The sequence below is a fragment of the Panthera onca genome, chromosome B4 (genome assembly GCF_046562875.1).
Source record: "Panthera onca isolate mPanOnc1 chromosome B4, mPanOnc1 haplotype 2, whole genome shotgun sequence".
Lineage (NCBI taxonomy): Eukaryota > Metazoa > Chordata > Mammalia > Carnivora > Felidae > Panthera > Panthera onca.
Genome location: NC_138345.1, coordinates 79,588,621 through 79,609,177, shown reverse-complemented (window position 1 = coordinate 79,609,177; position 20,557 = coordinate 79,588,621). Strand labels below are relative to the sequence as shown.

At 43.3% G+C, this 20,557-nt stretch overlaps 1 long non-coding RNA gene and 1 pseudogene across 5 annotated transcripts in view; both read right to left on the bottom strand.

Annotated features, from left to right (window-relative positions):
- LOC132694287 (uncharacterized) overlaps window positions 1–20,557 on the bottom strand; it is a 111,276-nt gene that overhangs the window by 73,031 nt on the left and 17,688 nt on the right. For 2 of the 4 annotated variants that reach the window (XR_009617235.2, XR_009617237.2), the window contains exon 2: window positions 12,524–12,597. The exons of the other annotated variants lie outside the window; for them this stretch is intronic. This is a non-coding gene — a long non-coding RNA (uncharacterized LOC132694287). The remainder of the gene's footprint in view (window positions 1–12,523; window positions 12,598–20,557) is intronic. 4 annotated transcript variants of the gene reach the window in all.
- Window positions 15,164–18,053, bottom strand: LOC144612687 (cationic amino acid transporter 3 pseudogene; annotated as a pseudogene). Its single transcript, XR_014137954.1, has 2 exons — window positions 17,884–18,053; window positions 15,164–17,320 (listed from the first exon to the last, which is right to left on the bottom strand). The product of XR_014137954.1 is annotated as a cationic amino acid transporter 3 pseudogene (transcript).

Below are 20,557 nucleotides of genomic sequence, written 5' to 3'. Positions count from 1 at the left end.
GAGAGAACCACCTGCCCTCCGTCAAGGTGGCTTTGCCTGCAGTTTTTATTATGCATCGATTTTCTTATCCATCTTCTTTAGAGCCTCTTAGATCTTCAGGCTGCGGCTGTTTCTCCAAATTGTCATTCACTCCAAGCTCTCTAGCTCCTTGCAGCAGCTAAGAGGGGGTGGGGGAGAGGGCTGCGGTGGGGGGGGGGGGTTGGTGAGGGAGAAGGCAACCAAGAGAGGTGAATGAGGGTTGCTAAGTAACCGTTGCCAAGGAGCCAGTACCAAGGAGCATCCCAAGCTGCCTGCTTATTCCAACCTCCCCCCTTCTTCATCCTCCCCTCACTTAAGTTCTCTCAGGTCTATAAAGCAGCTTGATTCTGTCACCTTCACCAGCTGCAGAGTTATTTCCTCAGCTGTTCAGGTGGAGGGCTGCAGATTCCAGTGGCTGAGAATCTCCCATTCCCAGCCCAGGGCTGGTCATCATGGGCACTCATGTGTGGTTCAGAGGACGCAGTTAAAAACAAATTATTAAAATGTTTTAATTTCACTAACAAAAAGAAAAATCCCATCTGCTTAGGCAGGTTATTTGTCATGGTCTGAGTTCAGAGGGTGGACCTGGTGGCCAGGTGTAGAGCCAAACTGTGTCCAGCTCCCTGAGAGGATCCAAACCCCTCAGGGAAGCTCCATCATTTGATCTGAAATTTTGCAAATTTGTAGAACAGAAGATATGTCCTATTCCTACATCAGGATCATTTCCAAACTAAAATGATATTTTAATTGTTCAAATTTCAGAAGATTTGCTGATTAGGATTATTCATGACTGTGCACTCAGTTGAGGCAGATAGACCAGATAGCACTACATAATATTTTATAACAAATTTACCTTATTAATTCCATTTGACTCAAATAAATAGGAGTTTACATCCCTGCAGAGGGAGTAGAAGATGTATACAGCAGAAAAAAACTGAAGGGGTAAACAGGGAGAGTATCACTGAGGAAAGCCAGTCTAGAATTCAAATTCTGCCACAAATAATCCAGAAGGCAGATAATCATTCTTCTGCCAAAACTCACAGGTAACCTCAGAGTCACCATCCCTCTGAGGCTAGTTCAGGGGAACTTGGGCATTACCGTGGGCTCTCATAAGTATCCCCATGGCTAAATCGACTGAAGGCATTCTCTTTACTAGACCCACAGCTCCTATCATATGCCAGATATTGTTCTCAGGATGGCCAAAAGCATCCCCTGTCTTTGGTCAGAAGGGTCTCTCAGTTGTCCTCCTGTCATTACTGAGGAAAACGTATTCCACAGTCTCCTTCAGAATCTGCCAGTTTTCTACTCCCAAGAGTCAATACATCTTAAATTTTCCTGATGCTGCTTTCAGGCCGATCAGCAACACTAAGGATAAGAAGTCTTTTTATCTAAAGATTTCCAGGGGTGCCTGGGTGACTCTGTGGGTTAAGCATCCCACTCTTGATTTTGTCTCGGGTCATGATCTCATGGTTTGTGAGTTCGAGCCCCGTGTCAGGCTCTATGTTGACAGGGCACAGCCTGCTTGGGATTCTCTCTCTTCCTTTCTGTATGCCCCTCCCCTTTCCCTCTCTCTTTTCTTCAAAATAAATAAATAAAATTAAAAAAAAAAGTTTTAAAGATTTCCAAAATACAGTTGTACAGTATAGCGCCGTGGTGGGTAAAAGCAAGGCTTTAAAGTCAGATCAACATAATTTCTTGAGCAAAGAACTTCACCTCTCTAAGCTTCCATTTCTCATCTATAAAATGAAAATAATATCACCTATTTTGTAGAATTCTTGTGGAATTACAGAAGGTGGGATATTATTTAATATTTGTGTATATTGTGAAATGATATGTATAGTGTCTTAACATAAGTGCTCAATAAATAGTTGCTGCCATTATTACCATCATCCCTATTATGATGATTCTGGTCTACTCAAAATTAGGCAATGGATAAATCAACTCATCAAAAAACCCGAAGTTTATGTGGCCACCCAACTTTCAAACCTGAGCTAATTACCAATGAAGTGAAGCCAGAAGGCTGAATATACATATCTAAGGAACCATATGGGCCAAAGAGGGTAGCCTCCATTGAAGCTGGGATCAAGCTGCAATTGAGGCCATAACCTTGGCCCATACTATCTTCTTAAGGATCCCCAATTACTTTATAAGCCCACAAAACAAAAGTCTGAATTAAGAAACTGAGAAGAACGAATGGATAAAGGAATATGTTCTATAGGACCAAAGGGAACCTTTGCTTTGATCCCTTAATCTAACCAACTTTATTTAAGTCTCTGTCACTTGCACCTCAGCCCCATCTACTAGGGAAGATGGGTGAGAAGGCACCTGCCCCAAAGGCCACACAAGTCAGCGCTTATCAGCTTCTTCTTGATGTCTGATCACCATGTCTCTTACTGTGCCTAAAGCCCACTCCCTCACAGATGCAGTCCTGAAAACTTACCTTCCCATCTCTTCAAAGTTGGAATCATATATTAAGAAAGTTGAGAGGGAAAGAGAAGTGGAAAGGAGAGAAAAAGAAGGCACAAATAACTGACTAGTAAATACAGCAGAGTTACCAGGATAGGAGGTGAGGAGGGAGATATTGCAGGGGGAGAATCAAAAGACTGAAGAAGCAAGAGTAGCAGGAATAAAATGTATAAAACATTATCCCCAACTCTACACGGTGGTTATAGAAAGAAACAGGCCTGGTGAGGAGGGAAAGAGGAAGAAGGGAGAGGAATGGAGAGGAAGGCAGACAGCTTTTCTGTAGGAAAACAACATGAGTTTAGGTCTAAGGGGAAATTTCCCAATACACATACTGCTTCGGTGTTGCAGAGCCTTGTTCTGGAAAGGACTTGGGACTTAAAGCTGTTTCCTAGAAGAGATGGGTCATAGGAGTATCTGCTGAAGGGAAACTTGACAAGATATACTCACATGATGTGGAACGGAGGACCAAGGAAGTTATTAGCAATCTATTTTCAATCAGTTGGATTGTGGTAGAAAAGGGTTAATGGAGATTGTGATTCCGGCTGAAGCCTCCCCTTCTCTCTCATCCCCTAATCCAATGGACCCAGAAAAGATAATTGGACCCTTTCCTTCCTCTATCTGCCATCCCCTTGTCTTCTATCTTTTGAACAAAGCTCCTTGAGAAAATATGTCCATATTCACCCGCATTAATGTCGGCTCTGGCACCAGAATCTGCCCTGGCCTGCCCTGAGCTACATGCCCTATCCTGTCTGCCTCAGAAGAGAGCCAATAATGCTGCTGCCCACTGAGGGAGAGACTCCAGAAAGGACCTTCAGCTAGAAACTAGAGTATTAGTACAGCTTACAGATTATGAACTCTGCCCCGTATATAAATCTGGGCACCTTGGGTTCAGGAATCAGCTTCCCCATTCCCCTGCCTCCATGTATGTTCTGGCCTCACTCTTCCTTTTCCTCTTCAAGCAATATTCATTCTATCCTACCCCATTTCCCTGCACCCATAGCATGAAGTCCCCTGCCAGATGTAAAATCCACTTCAGCTCATCTCTGGTGCTAGCCTTAGTGCAAATGTTAGAAGATATACCTCCTGCTTCGGGCACAGCAAGCCCAGCTTGGACAAGGACTTGGCTGTTTGACTTCAAGGGCTATGTGGGTACCACAATTCCAAAGTGCCTGTCCATCTCCGATGTTCAGAAGTGTGTCTTATGTATGCCCTGAGCAACTCAAACGAGGTATAATTCTTCCTCTTCCAACAAGTATCTCTTCAAACAAAGCAATGTGAATCGAGTCCTCTAGGCACAATTCTGGACTATGGAGCAGAGAGGTAGGGTTCCTCTTGAAGCAGAAAGAAGTACAGCCTTTACCCTTGTGCAGGATACCACTTGCAGAGAAGCTGGGGTGGGTGAAGGCTGAAGAGAGGTTAGGGCTACAATTTCAATGAGAGAAACTTCTGGTAATCTCAGTAAGACGTTCTCAACAGTCTGAGGTGTCCCTCAGCATGACCAAGGAGGTCAGGATCTTTGTGAGGAGGAAACCATTACTCTTGAGCCAGCAACCAAAATGTGTTATCCCAACAGGAGACAGGGCTCAGGAAAGGTTAGTGGGTATAAAAGCTCCAGGCACCAGTCTCCTATTCTTCTTACCCACTCCCAAGCCTTTCTTAATGTGACCACTCCTCTATAAGAGGCAGAAACTAATGCTACCAACTTGTGCCATGAGAAGGGGAGCAGAAAAGTAGTCAAAGGAGATCCTGGTAATTAAAGAACTACCTGAGCCTGCCGGGAGATTGGCAGACTCTGTGCTCCTCACAGCCTTGGTTGTCTTCAACTTTGGAGCATGGATCCAAGAATGACCAGGGCAGGTCTCAAAAGTCACTCAGGGGATATCTTCCCACTCCCCAAAAGCCGAAAGCCCTGACCAGCTCCCCCATGAAGTACAGAGCCCAGAACCCACTGACACTGAGACGGGAGGTAAAAGGGAGTCTCTGTGACAGCAATTTGCCTCTCTGTGTACTTCTGTCTCCATCTCTTCCCCAGCTTCTCACATCCTGGGGCATTATTTCAGAGGCCTGTACCTTGATCTGTCTCCAAGTCTCTAATAAGATCAAAGCTCCTAACACCTGTTTTGCTTGCCGACTCTTAGGCTAGAGAAGAGGGGGCAGGGTCCATCCCGAGGCAAGGGGAGGGCCTTGACTTCCCCACTTCCCAAGGCAGAGGGGAGGCTGGGAAGTTGGACCAAAGAAACTAAACCTAAGGTTGGGTTGACAAAAACGCCCCCTGGTGGGAAGGCTGCTATTCTTATTCTGTTATTGATTTTATTATTACTTCTCTTCAGGTTACAAATTGAATTAACTCATAATAATAGTAGGATATATATATTACAGCAACCACAAAGGTCTTTCTCCTAACCTCCATGCCTAAAGAAAATTCCCTGTTATTCTTTATCACAAGATCCTGTTTATTTCCTTTGAGTGTTTAACACAATCTGTAATTATTTGAACATTTGTTTTCTTGCTTATTGTCTATTTCCCACTAGGAAAACTATATATTTGAATGAGAGAAAGGATTAATGATGAATAAATCGACTATATGGGAATAAATCTACTGGTGGGATAAAAATTTCCTAATAATATGATCTATATCTGAAAGTATCATGTCCATTTAACAATAATACCCTTAATCAATACTCATAATGCCCCTATTCTACATCTCTACCCATAGCCTCTTTCCCTACAACTGTATGCCATGCACAAAAGTTATTTAACAATTCTTTAGCTCTGTGTTAAGCACTACAGAGAGAATATAAAAATATACAGGGTACAGTCTCCCCATTCTAGTAGCTTACAGTTGAGTAAGGGAGAAAGGGAAGACACACGGTAACTACCACTGAAGACAGTGTGCAGAAAGACTGACACAAAGACTGGAGGAGGTCAAGGGAAATAAATTGCTTCTGATGCAGATTATCCAGGAAGGCTTGGGCAGGAGGTAACATTTAAACTGGACTATGATGGGGGCGCCTGGGTGGCTCAGTCGGTTGAGCGTCTGACTTCGGCTCAGGTCACGGTCTTGCAGTTCATGAGTTCGAGCCCATGTCGGGCTCTGTGCTAACAAACAGCTCAGAGCCTGGAGCCTGCTTCAGATTCTGTATCTCTCTCTCTCTCTCTCTCTCTCCCTCCCTCCCTCCCCTGCTCATGCTCTGCCTCTCTCTGTCTCTCAAAAATAAATAAATGTTAAAAAAAATTTTTTTAAATAAACCAGACTATGATGGGGGCACCTGGGTGGCGCAGTCGGTTGAGTATATGACTTCAGCTCAGGTCATGATCTCATGGTTCATGGGTTTGCGTCCTGCATCAGGTTCTGTGCTGATGGCTCAAAGTCTGGAGCCTACCTCAGATTCTGTGTCTCTCTCTCTGTCCCACCTCCATTCATGCTCTGCCTTTCTCCAAAAACAAATAAATAAAACATTTTTTAAAAAGTTTAAACTGGACCATGATGATTATGTAGGATTCAGTAGTCAGAGATTGGGAGGATAGAATTCCAAGGAAAAGACACAGCTACTGGGAAGGATTTCTTGACTTTGGGCATCATTTGATATTGAATTCTGTTTATCATTAGAGAGTGAAATGCAAGGACCAGCGAAATTCAAGATAAAACTGCAGAAGCCAGAGGCTTTGAACAGAAAAGATAGGAGCCAGGACCTGGGCCCCACCTTGGGTTCCATTTATCCCCACTTGTCTTGCATCTGATCTTATTTAAGGGGTATGTGGTTCAAATGGGACAGGGTACCTATTATGCCTCCATCTATATGTCTCTCATCTCCTCTCTCCCCCCACTGAGTTCTTTATTAACAATGAAATGATTTCTTAATCTCATTACCGAGAAGAGCACAAAGCACAGAAAAGCATATGCTACACAAATTAAGTTAGGTAATTTGCATACCTGGAGAAAGAGAGAAACCCCCTCCTCCTCCTTCTATCTCCATAGTCAATTTTGCTCGATCTTCTGACACTCTACGTCAATAAATATCTATATTTCCTCCTTCTCTGGACAAGAGATGCTGTTAAATGTCAAATGTAAAGTAAAGTTTGTCATAAAAATCCCTCATAAAAAAATCTCCCAACTACCGGCATTGGAAGCTGGAGGAGGGGAGTTCCTGTGCTGTGTTTGCCTTTGAACCATGTGTCCCGCCTCCTGTTTCCAGGAGCTTTGCTTCAAGTTTTCTAAAGAAGTAAACAGATGGACGCCTGGGTGGCTAGCTGGTTGAGCGTCTGACTTCGGCTCAGGTCATGATCTCACGGTCTGTGGGTTCGAGCCCCGCGTCGGGCTCTGTGCTGACGGCTCAGAGCCTGGAGCCTGCTTCTGATCCTGTGTCTCCCTCTGTCTCTGCCCCTCCCCCACTCTCACTTTGTCTCACTCCGTCTCTCAAAAATAAATAAAAAATTTAAAAAAAGAAGTAAACAGAGACGTTCAACTCCTCTTACCATTGCTGCTTCTGTCAAAGCTCATTGCTTTCTATGAAATTAGTTTCACAAATGACCAGTTTCTCACAATCTCAACCCTAGATTCCTTAATTATATAATTTTTAGTTCTATTTTTTCTGGGATGGCTCAAATAGAGAGTCCTACTTGGAAGCAAAGAAGTAAATGAAATGACTCCTCTTAGTACCTTCCATGAGGGGGTTCTAGGAGAGGGGAGGTGGTTACGTGGGTGGTGTACATACAAGGGCGGCTGTGTATTAGGCTAGAAAGTAAAAGACAGGAGGGGATTGCCTTGCGGCTGCTGTTTCTCTTTCTCTACAAACCTCCTCTGATTATAGCAGATTTATAGGGGCCCCAAAGCAGCCCAGCATCTTAGCAATAAACTTCCCAGAAAGAAAACTCATTGAGGTTCCCTTGAGAGGTGATGAAAATAAATATCAGGGTTTGGTACAAACACATCAACCAGGGCCAGGGGTGGAAGGCAGCCAGTTCCTTATAGCTGGTTTAACTCCTTCAGGATTTGTACACACACACACCTCATACCCAAAAAGTCTAACAAATATGTTCATGTTTATAGACCTACTGAGATAAATGTACCCCACTCCTTGGTGCATATTTCCACTCAAATTCAAACATTTATGTCCACATAGTAGGCACATACACATGATTTTCAATGAGTTGCTTTATGAACATAATATACGCAGCCTCTCCCCCTTCCCAAGCTCCTAACTGCAGGGTGGGGCACGGTGAAGGTGAATGAGAGAATGTCTGAGTAGAAGCTTGCATGTGTCACTAAGTGTGTCTCTGACTACATGCCACAAAACAAATAGAAATTGTGTTTTCATTATTCACTATTTGGAATTATCCGCTGTCTTTCAATTACCTCTATGCCATCAAGTTTCAATGGCCATCTATCCCTTACTAAGCCGCTATTCCGTGCAGACTACAGATTAGGAGTTAGCAGCAAAAGCTTTGCTCAAACTTGGTACAAATCCTAGCTTTACAACTCACTTTGCACAAATGCCTTAACCTCTCTGAGCCTTAGATTCAACTTTTGTAAAATGAGGATAACAATACTCACCTCACTGAACTTCTGTACTAAATAGGTGATGATGGAAAGTGCTTGGAACAAAGTATAGGACAAAGTATTCGCATATGATAGCTATATTTTCATCATCACTCTATGGGCATTGGAGATAGAAAGAAGTATTATGCAAAGCAAAATAAGTCAGAGAAAGACAAATATCACATGATTTCACTCATATGTGGAATTTAAGAAACACAACAGATGAACATAGGGGAAAGGAAGGAGAAATAAAATAAAAACAGAGAGGGAGGCAAATCATAAGAGATTCTTAAATACAGAGAACAAACTGAGGGTTGCGGGAAGGGAGGTTGGGAGGGGTGGGCTAAATGGGAGATGGGCATTAAGGAAGGCACTTGTTGGGATGAGCACTGGGTAGTATATGTAAGTGATGAATCACTGGGTTCTACTCCTGAAACTGATACTACACTGTATGTTAACTAACTTGAATTTAAATAAATATATTTTTTAATTTTTTTAACGTTTATTTATTATTGAGAGACAGAGAGACACAGAGCATGAGCAGGGGAGGGGTAGACAGGGGGAGACACAGAATCTGAAGCAGGCTCCAGGCTCTGAGCTGTCAGCACAGAGCCCGACGCAGGGCTCGAACCCACAAACTGCGAGAACATGACCTGAGTTGAAGTCGGTCACCCAACCAACTGAGCAACCCAGGCGCCCCAAAATAAGTAATATTTTTAAAAAAGAAGTTATACATAAAAGAGCTGCTCTTTTTCCTTATGAGTTTTTAAAATCTCATCAATGAAACAAGATAAGTACCTGGAGAATGGAAAGACATAGAAACCTAAAACTCTCATTCAAGCCCTAAAATGCAATTTATTCTCTTAAATCCAAGCCCTGTTTTAAAATTTTTAGCAGATTTCAATGTTCTAATAAGATTGCTTTTTTCTTCCATCATTCATCATTCCCATGCCTCACTATCTTACATACTCCACACATCCACCTCAGCTTCTCATTTGAGGCGTTGACTGGAGAATTCTTGGGATAAAAAAGATAATAAGAGTTCATTCTGTGCATTTCCCTCATTCTGGGCAAGAGACCGTCTGAAGCATTCCAAACCCAAGTGAGACAGCCATACACATGGCCAGAGACTGCACCTTCCCATCTCCCCTGGTCACCCTTTAATCTCAGAAAATTCTTCCTTACGTTCAATCTCAATCTGTTTTCTTTCAACATTGGCCTCTCCTTATGACTCATCTGATTGGGGGTGAGGTACACAAACCCTCAAAAGCTTAAGAAAATTCTCCAACATCCACATGATAACATTGTTCTATTGCTTATCACCCTAGGTCTCTGAAATTTTAGGTCCCATGTATTTTGCTATTAACCCATTAAAAATCATCAAAAGATCCCTCTAAAAGCATTAATTTGGTCCCTACCAGGGTGTAACCCCTTATCCAGTCATCCGGTCTCTCCTTAAACTTTTGAAAGATGAAAATAAATATCTTTGAGACATGAAAATATCATGATAATATCTTAACTGCCAGGACAGTTAAGAACTCCTATTTCAGTCCTTCCAACCCCCATAGTCTCTTCAATTAGTATCACCAAATTATCACTCATTTGACTAAGGGACAGTACAACCCTGAGGCAAAGCATGACTAACATGACCTCCCCAGTCCCTTCCAGTCCATCATATGAAGTAGGGGAAACAAAATTGGCAGCAGTCATGACCCACGCAATGCTTGCCCCAGGGGAGCCCCTGAGGACCAGGCAGACTCCAGCGTGGGCATGGCAAGGTATTTTCCCAAAGTGGGCAGAGTGCCAAACCCTGGCATAGTGACTGGCGTGGGAGGCCTGGAGACAGAAGAGGAGCCAGGGCCCACACTTCTCCCTCTTCCCCAAACTCAATTTCCCCAGCCTAGGCCCCTCCTCTTAGACTCCCAATTCCGAAGTTTTCAGGCCTTCTATAGCGCTCATGTGAGGACAGACATGTATTATCGATCATTTAAGGCCAGTGCTTCTCAAGCCAAAAAGAGCATACAAATCACTTGGGAGCTTATTAAAAATGCAGATTCGGATTCATGAGGTCTGGGTCGGATTCATGAGGTCTAAGATTCTGCATTTTTAACAAGCTCTCAGGTGGCACTCATGCTGGTGGTCCATGGACCATACTTTGAAGAGCAAGGATCTAGATAGATGACTGTAGTAGTTTCTACAACTGTCTCCCAGGAAGAGTCTATCTATCTATATCCTGTCTATCCTCCAGATTGCAATAAGAATCATATCTCATCTTCCTGATTCAGAAATCTCACTCCATGGCACAAATACACAATACAAACCTGGCTCATAAATTCCCTTCAAATGTGAAAAAACACATCCCTCATAAGACTTATTCTTTCATGACTCTTAAAGGTCCGTGTAGCCTAGAATTACCGTCCCATTTCTTTTCCAGCTCACCTATCCTTCTTTTATTTCCCAAATTTCTCCATAGGCATCCTCCTCCAGGAAGTTTCTCTTGGCCAATACCTCTTTCTCAGTTTCTACTCATACCTTCCCTTCCAAAGTCATGATGTCTCAATCCTTAACCAGTTCCTAATTCCTCTTATTTCAGTCCAATTTTTCTCCCCATGCAGTATAAATTCTCTCTCTCCAAAGAATCTTAGATGATCTCACAAGGTTTTTTCAGCAGTCTCTCAAAAAGCGTCTAAAGGAGTTGGTAAGTATATGGTTAATTCTCCCTCCAGCAGGTTTCTCTGGAGTCAACTGCTCCCTGTTGCAAATATGAGAAATTTCACAAGTAAGATAGTAGCTTCCTATCCCCCTCTCTCAGGGCAGGCCCCATACATAAATAGAAAGACACTGGTCCTTCTATGCCAAAACATAGAACTCTGACTGCTTCAAGAAAGATGTCTGTTGTGCCCACGCTGGAGACAGTCTAGACTTTAGGGATTCTGTGGAGTCAGGTAGAATGGGTTGGGTCTTCTATCAATTTCACTACTTCCTGCTCCTCCCCAAATCCCATGGGAATAGATGGAGAGGGACCAGAGGAGGTAGGTTCAGGCATTCTCTTGCCCCAGGGCTGTATTTTCCCTGTTGCTCTTTGAATGAACAACACTGTTCTTTCTGCTAGGTCTAGAGGAAGGAGAGAACCTCCCCTCTTGCCCTGAGCAAGATTCCACTGTGATGGAACAGACAGGATAGGATAGTCACCAGAACTCAGGCAGAGCCAAACAAAGGAAAAAGTAGAAGTGCCTGGGTACAGTTCTAGACGCTGGGTTCTAGATGGAGAGAAATGCCATTTGTCAAGGAGACTGTCCTAGGAGATAGTTTTAAAGGAGTAGCACAGGGGCGCCTGGGTGGCTCAGTCGGTTAAGCGTCCGACTTCAGCTCAGGTCACGATCTCACGGTCTGTGAGTTCGAGCCCCGCGTCGGGCTCTGTGCTGACAGCTCAGAGCCTGGAGCCTGTTTCAGATTCTGTGTCTCCCTCTCTCTCTGCCCCTCTCCCGTTCATGCTCTGTCTCTCTCTGTCTCAAAAATAAATAAACGTTAAAAAAAAATAAAAATAAAAATAAAAAAATAAAGGAGTAGCACAGTGCTAGCATGAGAAGAGGGAGAATTTTCTACACCAAAGACACATGTAAGGCTTAATTCAATTTAACATAAATTGATTAAATGTTCATTATGTGCTTGGCCCCCAGCTGGATGCTCTGGGGGAGTGAACAAGATACACTCCTTACCTATGACCTACAATCTAGTAGAAAAAATAAAGACACACAGATAACCGTAGTATTTTATTTTTTTTATTTCAGCTTTAGTGAGGAAGTATAACTGACATATAAAATCGTAAAGCTATGTAACGTGGACATTGTGGTGATTTGATATACACATACATTATGAAATGATTCACTATGATTTCCCCACTGTGAAAGACTTAGCAATGGTATTTTAATCTAAATGTTTCATTAAATGAAGGTAAATGTTAAAAGGGCACCTTTGTTCCCCTCACTTCATCTTTACATGTGGAAGGGCTTCAGCAGGAGCTTTGGTTTTTAAAGTGTGGTCCCTGGACCAGCAGTATCAGCATCACCTGGAACCTGTTACAAGCTTGTTTTCACAAGCCCTTCAGGTGAGGTGACAGACACTCACTGAAGTTTGAGAACCACTGAGCAGAGTACTATTCCTGGCCTCTCTCCACATCCCCTCTCTCACTGTACCTGATTAGTGAGTTGAAGAGACAGCACTGAGCATGCCCAGCTCAGCCTCTTCCAGTTATTTGTTGGTTTTCTTTTTTTATCCAGGGCTGACCTGCCCACAGGACACATGCATTCAACCTGCTCATACATGAGAAAAATCTAATAAAAGCAGGCTCTCTACTGTGATGGATGGCCGGAGGTGCTCAGTACTACTCGTGATGAGTAAGTCTGTCTAAAGTTGACGGTTTAACCACCTGTCTCTGTATCTTGATAATCGATTGGTTCTAAACATAGGAGGGGGGACATGGGGTGTTATTTACTGTACCTCTATTGCTCCAACAGTGGGTCATCGTGAAAAGTGGGCAGGATACAGGTTTAGATTTCGTGCAGTAGACAGACCTAGTTGAGAGAATAACAGGACAGAAAAAAAACAGAGGAAATCCTTGAATTTTTTAACTAAGTGGAACTTTAGAAATGTCCTGTTCTGGGGACCTGGGTGGCTCAGTCGGTTAAGCATCTGACTTGGGCTCAGGTCATGATCTCATGGTCCGTGAGTTGCAACCCCATGTCAGGCTCTGTGCTGACAGCTCAGAGCCTGCAGCCTATTTCGGATTCTGTGTCTCCTTCTCTCTCTGCCCCTCCCCTGCTCAATCTCTGTCTCTCTTTCTCTCTCTCTCTCAAAAATAAAATAAAAACATTAAAAAAAATTTTTTTAAAGAAATGATCAGTTGTGACCTCTTGTGTTACAGATAAATAAGCAGAGTGTTGAAGGAACTGAGTGGCTTGCTCGAGGCCACATTGCTAGTTAGTGGTGGAAACAAGACAAAACCCAGGACACCTGGCTCTCAACTACGCACTTTCTGAACAAGTGGACCAAAGCAGACAATAGTAGAGAAACTTTAAAATCCAGGGATACAGATATTAGCAAGTAGAAAAAACCAACCCCAGGGATTTTCAGCATGGGCGGTGGATTCAAAGCCAAAGTGCTTTGTGCTCAGAGGAAGGCTCTGGCTCCAATCCACCTGTGCATGGCCTGTTGCCCTCTCACACAGCCAAGCCTCTGCTTCATTTTCCTGTGCGTTTCCTGGTGTTACTCTCTCTGCTACAATCTCTTCCTGCTGCCCACTTATGGCAAAATCCTATCTGTCCCTAAAGAGAGCCAACTCAAATGCCATTCCTCAACAAAGTCTTCTCTGATTTCACCGATCAACCCTCACCACTGTGCCAGCCACAAATGATCAACCTCCACTCCAAATTTCCAAGACCCTTTATTTGTATATTACTAATGACAACACTTGAAGCTATGCTTTACCCCTTGTATTAGAATATAAGCTCCTGGGGCACCTGGGTGGCTCAGTCAGTTAAGCATCTGACTCTTGATTTTGGCAGGTCACGATCTCACAGTTCATGAGATCAAGCCCCACATCGGGCTCTGTGCTGATAGTGCAGAACCTACTTGGGATTCTCTCTCTCCCTCTGTCTCTCTGCCCCTCCCCTATGCTCTCTCTCTCTCTCTCTCTCTCTCTCTCAAAATAAATAAATAAACATTTTTAAAAAAACACAGAAAAACACAGAATATAAGCTCCTTAAGGGAAGGGACCATATTTCAGTTATATAGATTTTTTGTCTCTTTCTAGTTTACTTTTTTAGTGAAGTATAATTAACATACAGTTTCAGGAGTACAATATAATGATTCAACAATTCTATACATTTCTCAGTGCTCATCAAGATAAGTACACTCTTAATTCCCTTTATCTCTTTCACCCTTTCTCCCACACACCTCCCCTTTTGTAACCACCAAGTTTGTTCCTTGTATTTAAGAATCTAGGGGGATTTTTTGTTTGTCTTTTTGTTTATTCATTTCTTCTATTTCTTAAATTCCACATCTGAGTTAAATCATATGGCATTTGTTTTTCTCTGCCTGACTTATTTTGCATACTCGAGGGGCTCCTGGGTGGTTCAGTCGGTTGAGAATCCGACTTGATTTTGGCTCAGTTTATGAGCCCAGGGTCATGGGATTGAGCCCCTGTCAGGCTCCACACTGAGCATGGAGACTGCTTAAGATTCTCTCTCTCTCTTTACCTCTGCCTCTCTCCCCCCCCATGCACTATAATAATAATAATAATAATAAGCTCTAGCTCCATCCACGTCATTGCAAATGGCAAGATTTCATTCTCTTTTATGGATGAGTAGTATCCCATTGTGTGTGTGTGTGTGTGTGTGTGTGTGTGTGTGTGTGTCACAACTTTATTCTTTCATCTATCAATGGATGGGTTGCTTCCATATCCAGGCTATTGTCAATAGCACTGCAATAAAAATAGGGGTGCATGTATCTTTTCAAATTAGTGAAAGTGAAAAGCTTTTGCATAGCAAAGGAAACCATCAACAAAACAAAAAGGCAACCTATTGAATGGGAGAAGATATTCACAAATGATATATCCAATAAGGGGTTAATATCTAAAATACATAAAGAACTTACACAATTCAACACACACAAGAAACAAATAATCCAATTTAAAAATGGGCAGAGGACCTGAATTGACATTTCTCCAAAGAAGACATACAGATGGCCAACAGACACATGAAAAGATGCTCAGCATCACTAATTATCAGGGAAATGCAATTTAAAACTACAATGAGTTATCACTTTACACCTGTCAGAATGGCTAAAACCAAAAAGACAAAAAAATAACAAGTGTTGGTGAGGATGTGGAGAAAAAGGAACCATGATGTGCCGTTGGTAGCTGTTGGTGCAGCCACTATTGAGCCAGTATGGAGGTTCCTTAAAAAATTAAAAATAGAATTACCATATGATCCAGTAATTCCACTACTGGGTATTTACCCAAAGAAAACAAAAACACTTTTTCTAGTTTCTTTTAATAATAACTTCTTAAAACCAGTGAACAGTTACAGACACAATTGAAAAGCAGATGAGTTAAAAAAACAAAAAAAACACTTTTTTTAAAGACGAGAAAGAGCAAAGACACATCCTTCACAATACATACAGAGCTCTATTAGTGTTTCCCCATCAATATCCCATGGATGTTGTGCTCCAAAGTACCCTCCATTATTGTGCAAGGAAACCAGACAGCATCCAGGTGTGATGATGTAAAATCGAATATGTACAGGCACTGCAGAGTTCAAGGTCCACAATTCTGGTCCTAACTCAAGTGGGGTTAATCCTGCATGCATGGTGGATCCCATAGCCAAAGTAGATAGCAAACCCAATCAGCATCCAGACAACAAAGAGGGCCCAGGTGCCAAGTGTCAGCTGCATCATAAGGTAAACATTCATAAAGACGCTCATTATTGGGAGGAAAGGCAGAGCAGGGACCTTAAAGTAAAGGAGAGTGGGGCTCTGTGGCTGTCTCCAGATGACCCCAGTGATCCCAGTGATGAGAATCAGGAGTAGCACAACCACTATAATCAACAGTGGGTTTTCAAAAAGCAGTAGAACTGGCCACTGGACCAGCACCAAGCAAAGAAGAAGGAGGAGCAGAGCAAGCAGTGAGAAGCAAACATAGACAACCCGGCCAGAGAGTGGAGTGGGGGTGGAGCTGCCTGGACAAAATAGTCTCCACAGAGTCAGCTTCTCTGCTGCAGGCCCATTCTCCTCCTGTGCCTCTGCTTCATTTTCTTCATCATTCAATTCAGGCTGATACCTGACAATGAGAATACAAATAGCCACCAGGGAGTAAGTAAGCAGGGTCCCAAATGACATGAGGTCCACAAGATCAGTGAGTCTAAAGAAGGATGTCATCAACGCTGTGATAATGCCCGAGACCACAGTGGCCACAATGGGGATGCTTGTTTTGGAGTCTATCCTGGCAAGGACACCGAACAGGAGGCCATCATCTGCCATCACGAAGGTCATCCAACGAAGGAGAAACATAGAGTCCAAGATGCTGGTAGAAAGAGCACAGAGGGCTCCAATAGCCACGACATAGCGGGCAGGGGCCCAGCCAATATGGAGAAATGCCTCAGGCAAGGGGCTCCCAGGTTGAAGCTGGTAGTAAGGCACCATAAGTGTAAGTGCTGAAGAGACCCCAAAATACACCAAAAAGCAGATGAACACTGAAATCACAATGCCCATGGGGACAGAACGCTGGAGATTTTGGGCTTCTTCGGCAATGGTAACAACACTGTCGAAACCAGTAAATGCATAGAAACAGGTCGCTGCTCCACGGAGAATCCCCTGGAAACCGAAAGGCACAAATCCTCCATAGCCCAGAGGGCCCAAGGGAGAAGTGTCATTGAGTCTAAACATGGTCATTATGTAGTCCTCTTCTGTAAGCCGCCAGTTGTGCAGTTTCCCCTTAAGAAAGCCAGAGATGATGACAAAACCAAGAACCAAAACATTCACCACTGTGAACACTGTAGTAACTAAGACAAACTCACTAGCCCTGACAGCCAGCAGTCCGGTGAACAACAACATCAGGCCCATGGCAAAGAAGTCTGGATATTCTGCAAAGACATGGGGAATATTCAGTGGGATGCTCTCATGCAAGGTCTGAGAGATCTGGTTCCCAATCAGGTTGTCAAAAGCTAAGCTCCAGGCCCGGGCCACACTGGCTGCACCAGTAACATAGGAGAGGATGAGGTTCCAGCCAGTGATGAAAGCCCAGAGTTCACCTACAGTGACATAGTTGTACAGATATGCAGAAGCAGAATGGGGAACCCGGGCGCTAAACTCTGCATAGCACAGAGCAGCCAACACAGAAGACAGGGCGGCCACCAAAAAGCAGATCACAATGGATGGTCCTGCTTTATCACTGGCTACCTCACCAGCCAGGACATACACACCTGCACCCACTGTGTTGACCACACCCAAGGCCACTATATCCAGAGTGCTCAGCCTTCCGGCAGTGGAAATCTTAGCCACGTATTGCTCCAGCGTATGTCTCCGTACCAGCTTTTGACCAAATCTGCGAAGTGCCTGATACAACATTCTAGCTGGAATTGAAGAGGGTTCTAGGATCAAGCCCAGTGAGCAGAGAGTCTCAGATTGGGTTCAGTGAGGCTGAGTTAAGCCGAGTTGAGTTGAGGCTGCCGAGTTCGGGTGCTCAGGTTTCAAAGCTGCTGCTTCGTATTTCATCTTATATGTGCTGTCCCTCCACAATGCCTAAGACATAATAAACAATAGATATTTACTGAACCCATATTCAACCAACCAACCAAAGCTCAGAAGTCACATGTCACCTGTTGCAGCCCCAAATCACAGAAATTGACACCAGAGGACACTCCAGAAAAATCAGCCCTGCTTTCCCCCCAGAAAAAGTGCCAAATACCTCCCAACATTCTGCTTTTTTACGCACCACATGACATAATCCCATTTGGGTTCGTCTAACTCATGTAGCTTCATGTACTAATTAAGCTGTAAGACACAACAGGGCATGAATTTATTGTGCAATAATTCACACGCGGGATGTTTGCGCAGTGCTTGGGCGTGAGTTATGACACATTAATTCACGGCCTAGAGGGCCTCATTGCAATTACAGAACCATTTTTTAAATATCATCTGAGTTTAAAATACAAATATTGGTCCCCCAGTCTTAACACCCTTAGCCCCAAAATCAGCTAGCCAAGGTCAGACATCACTTTGGTTTCCTTTCTCCTCATTCTGCATCACCCATTTAGCTGTACTGATGGAAAAGAAAGTACAGTCCAACCCTTGGCTTTACCTACCTAGGCCCACAGAGGCGCTGTGAGAAGAGAGGAAGTGGGAGAAAGGAGCAGGGCCTTTATAACTACCTGTAAGAATGAGAGGAACAGTCTGTCGGGCGAAGAAACACTGGAGAAATGAGTGTAGCAGCCAACAAGGGTCCATTACTAAGAAGGGAGAGGAACCAGAAAGGCCATTTTATGAATTCTGACATTCAATATACTTCACCCAAAGCAACCAGGCAAAATTCACTACAATTTTTATGTCCACAGTTATGAGAGTGTGATGGGTAAGGAGAAAGAAATAAGTCACCTAGCTCTGTAGCTCACAACCAAAACAATTCTTTCTGTCTCCTCCCTCTCTGGGTTCCGGGAGAGAAGGTGAGCTCACTTCTGCAGACGACTCTCCTCTCTGGCCACCCCGTGCTCTATAAACACATCCGTGATGTCAGCTGCCAGCCACCTGGAGAATCTGCCCTGCTCTGTGAGCTTGTATTAAAACACTCACTTATAACTCCCTATTAATTTTTCACGAGGAGTTATTTTTAACTCGCTCAAACCATTGTCTGAATATGCCAAATATATTTTCTTAATGAACGAACCCGGCGTGTGGTTCCTCCTTCCTCTACTCCCCTGCTGCTATTCAAATGGTCCCCTCCTCATAGGGAGCAAGGCTTTGGATGAACAATTCACAGCAATGCCCCGGAAATGAGTAGTGGAGAACAGAGAAAACAAAGTCACACAGCCCCCATTCTCCTCCCTACTCAGGCTTTGGTTTTGAAAGAATTTTAGGGAGTATTGTCAGGGGGTTTCAAAGACAAAAGGATCAAGTCAAATTTGAAAATTCTTCTCTAAAGATTATCAAAAGGAACCCTTAGATTATTGGGTCAGCCCTTCCATCTACAAATCCATCAAGATTCCTTATTTGCCACCCACCAGTTCCGATGTTCTGATTTACTAACAAGCACATGAGATAGACAAGGAGGTCCATTCTTAACTCACGGAAGCTTTATACACTATAAATGTGATTGAGGTGTCCCCACCCCACCCCCAGGCTTCAAACCCTTCAGTGATTCCCTACTGCCCTTCCTTCATAACCTGACCTGTTTTTATTCCTCTAGCTTCATCCCCTGCACAGTTCATGTTCCAGCTGCGAAATTCTACACTCATTCTGTTCCCTTGCTTCTAATGCCCTCTTTGCCCCCTTCATTAGCTAAGCCCTCCTTATCTTTCAATTCCCAGCTCAGAAGTTGCTTCCCCAGGAAGGCTTCCCTGACCCTTATGCTGCCCTTTCTGTGTACTGTCATAGCACCCAGGCTTACCTCATTTGTCATTTATCCTAATATATCAAAATTCCAGTTCAACTACCTGTCTCCTTCTCCTCCTCCTCCTCCTCCTCCTCCTCCTCCTCCTGCTCCTCCTTCTCCTCCTCCTCCTAACTGTGAGTTAGGTGCTTAATAAATATTTGTTGAACAAATGTACACACAGAGAAGAGAAACCTGCAAGAGCACATAATCCAGAATATCCTATCTACTTGACTTTGAGATACATACCTTGCAACCAAGCAACCTTATAAACCTGGCTCAGGTAAATATATAAATGGCATTACCCTCCTTGTAGAAAGCAATCAAAATGAAAAGTGTGAAGGGAAAACCAACTGTGATAAAACCTTGACCACAGATCATTCATGGCAGGTATAAGCCATACATAGGTGATAAAACATTGTCTGCCTTTGAGGACACTTGTTTTAAAAATATCAGGCTGCCTTGGGTTACAGGCAATGAACCACCCACACCCAGTTAGAGAAGTCCTCCTTTTTTTTGAAGGCATCACGTTCAGAATCTCTAACCCAGGTAGGATGCCTAGGGCAGAGGTTCTCACTTCAGGGACAGAGGGAGACATAATGAAGACAACTGGGGAACATTTTCAAACTTCAGATCCTCTCCCTCTGGATATTCCTGTCCACCTAGCCCCTCACTTCCCATGACTGCTCTAAACCACCCCACTTGACAGGAAGCTGTCCTCAGTTTCAAAGGGAAGAGATTCTTTTTTTTTCCAAGTGTGTAATAGTAATTTATTTAAATAGTCATCCCTCCTTTTATTAGCCTCATAGATTTTTTTTAAATTTTTCACTGTTAGTATACATAGCATTTCCCTTTTTTTATTTTTTTAATATGAAATTTATTGTCAAGTTGGTTTCCATACAACACCCAGTGCTCATCCCAACAGGTGCCCTCCTCAATGCCCATCACCCACTTTCCCCTCCCTCCCACCCCCCATCAACCTTCAGTTCATTCTCAGTTTTTAAGAGTTCAAAGGGAAGAGATTCTAAAAGCTTCCTTCACAGGAAGGCAGCACAGTTTAGTAGTTAAGAATAAAGGCTCTGCAGGTAAATTGTTCAGGTTCAAAACTCAACTCAACCTCATAGCTGGGTGACTCTGGACAAATGAGTTCACCCCTCAGTGGGAGTAAAAGTAATCACCTCACAGAGTTGTTGTCAGGAGTAAGTGACATGATGCTTGGAAAGTACTTATCTCGGTGCCTAACCAACAATATACATGTAATATAATCTACTTAATATTTAATATTAAAATCTGATCCAAAGTCCCCAAACTTTGAAAATCAATTAATCTTTATAAATGTCTAGCATCAAAATCATGCACTAAAATTCAAACTGTTAGCTAGCCTTCATGATAAA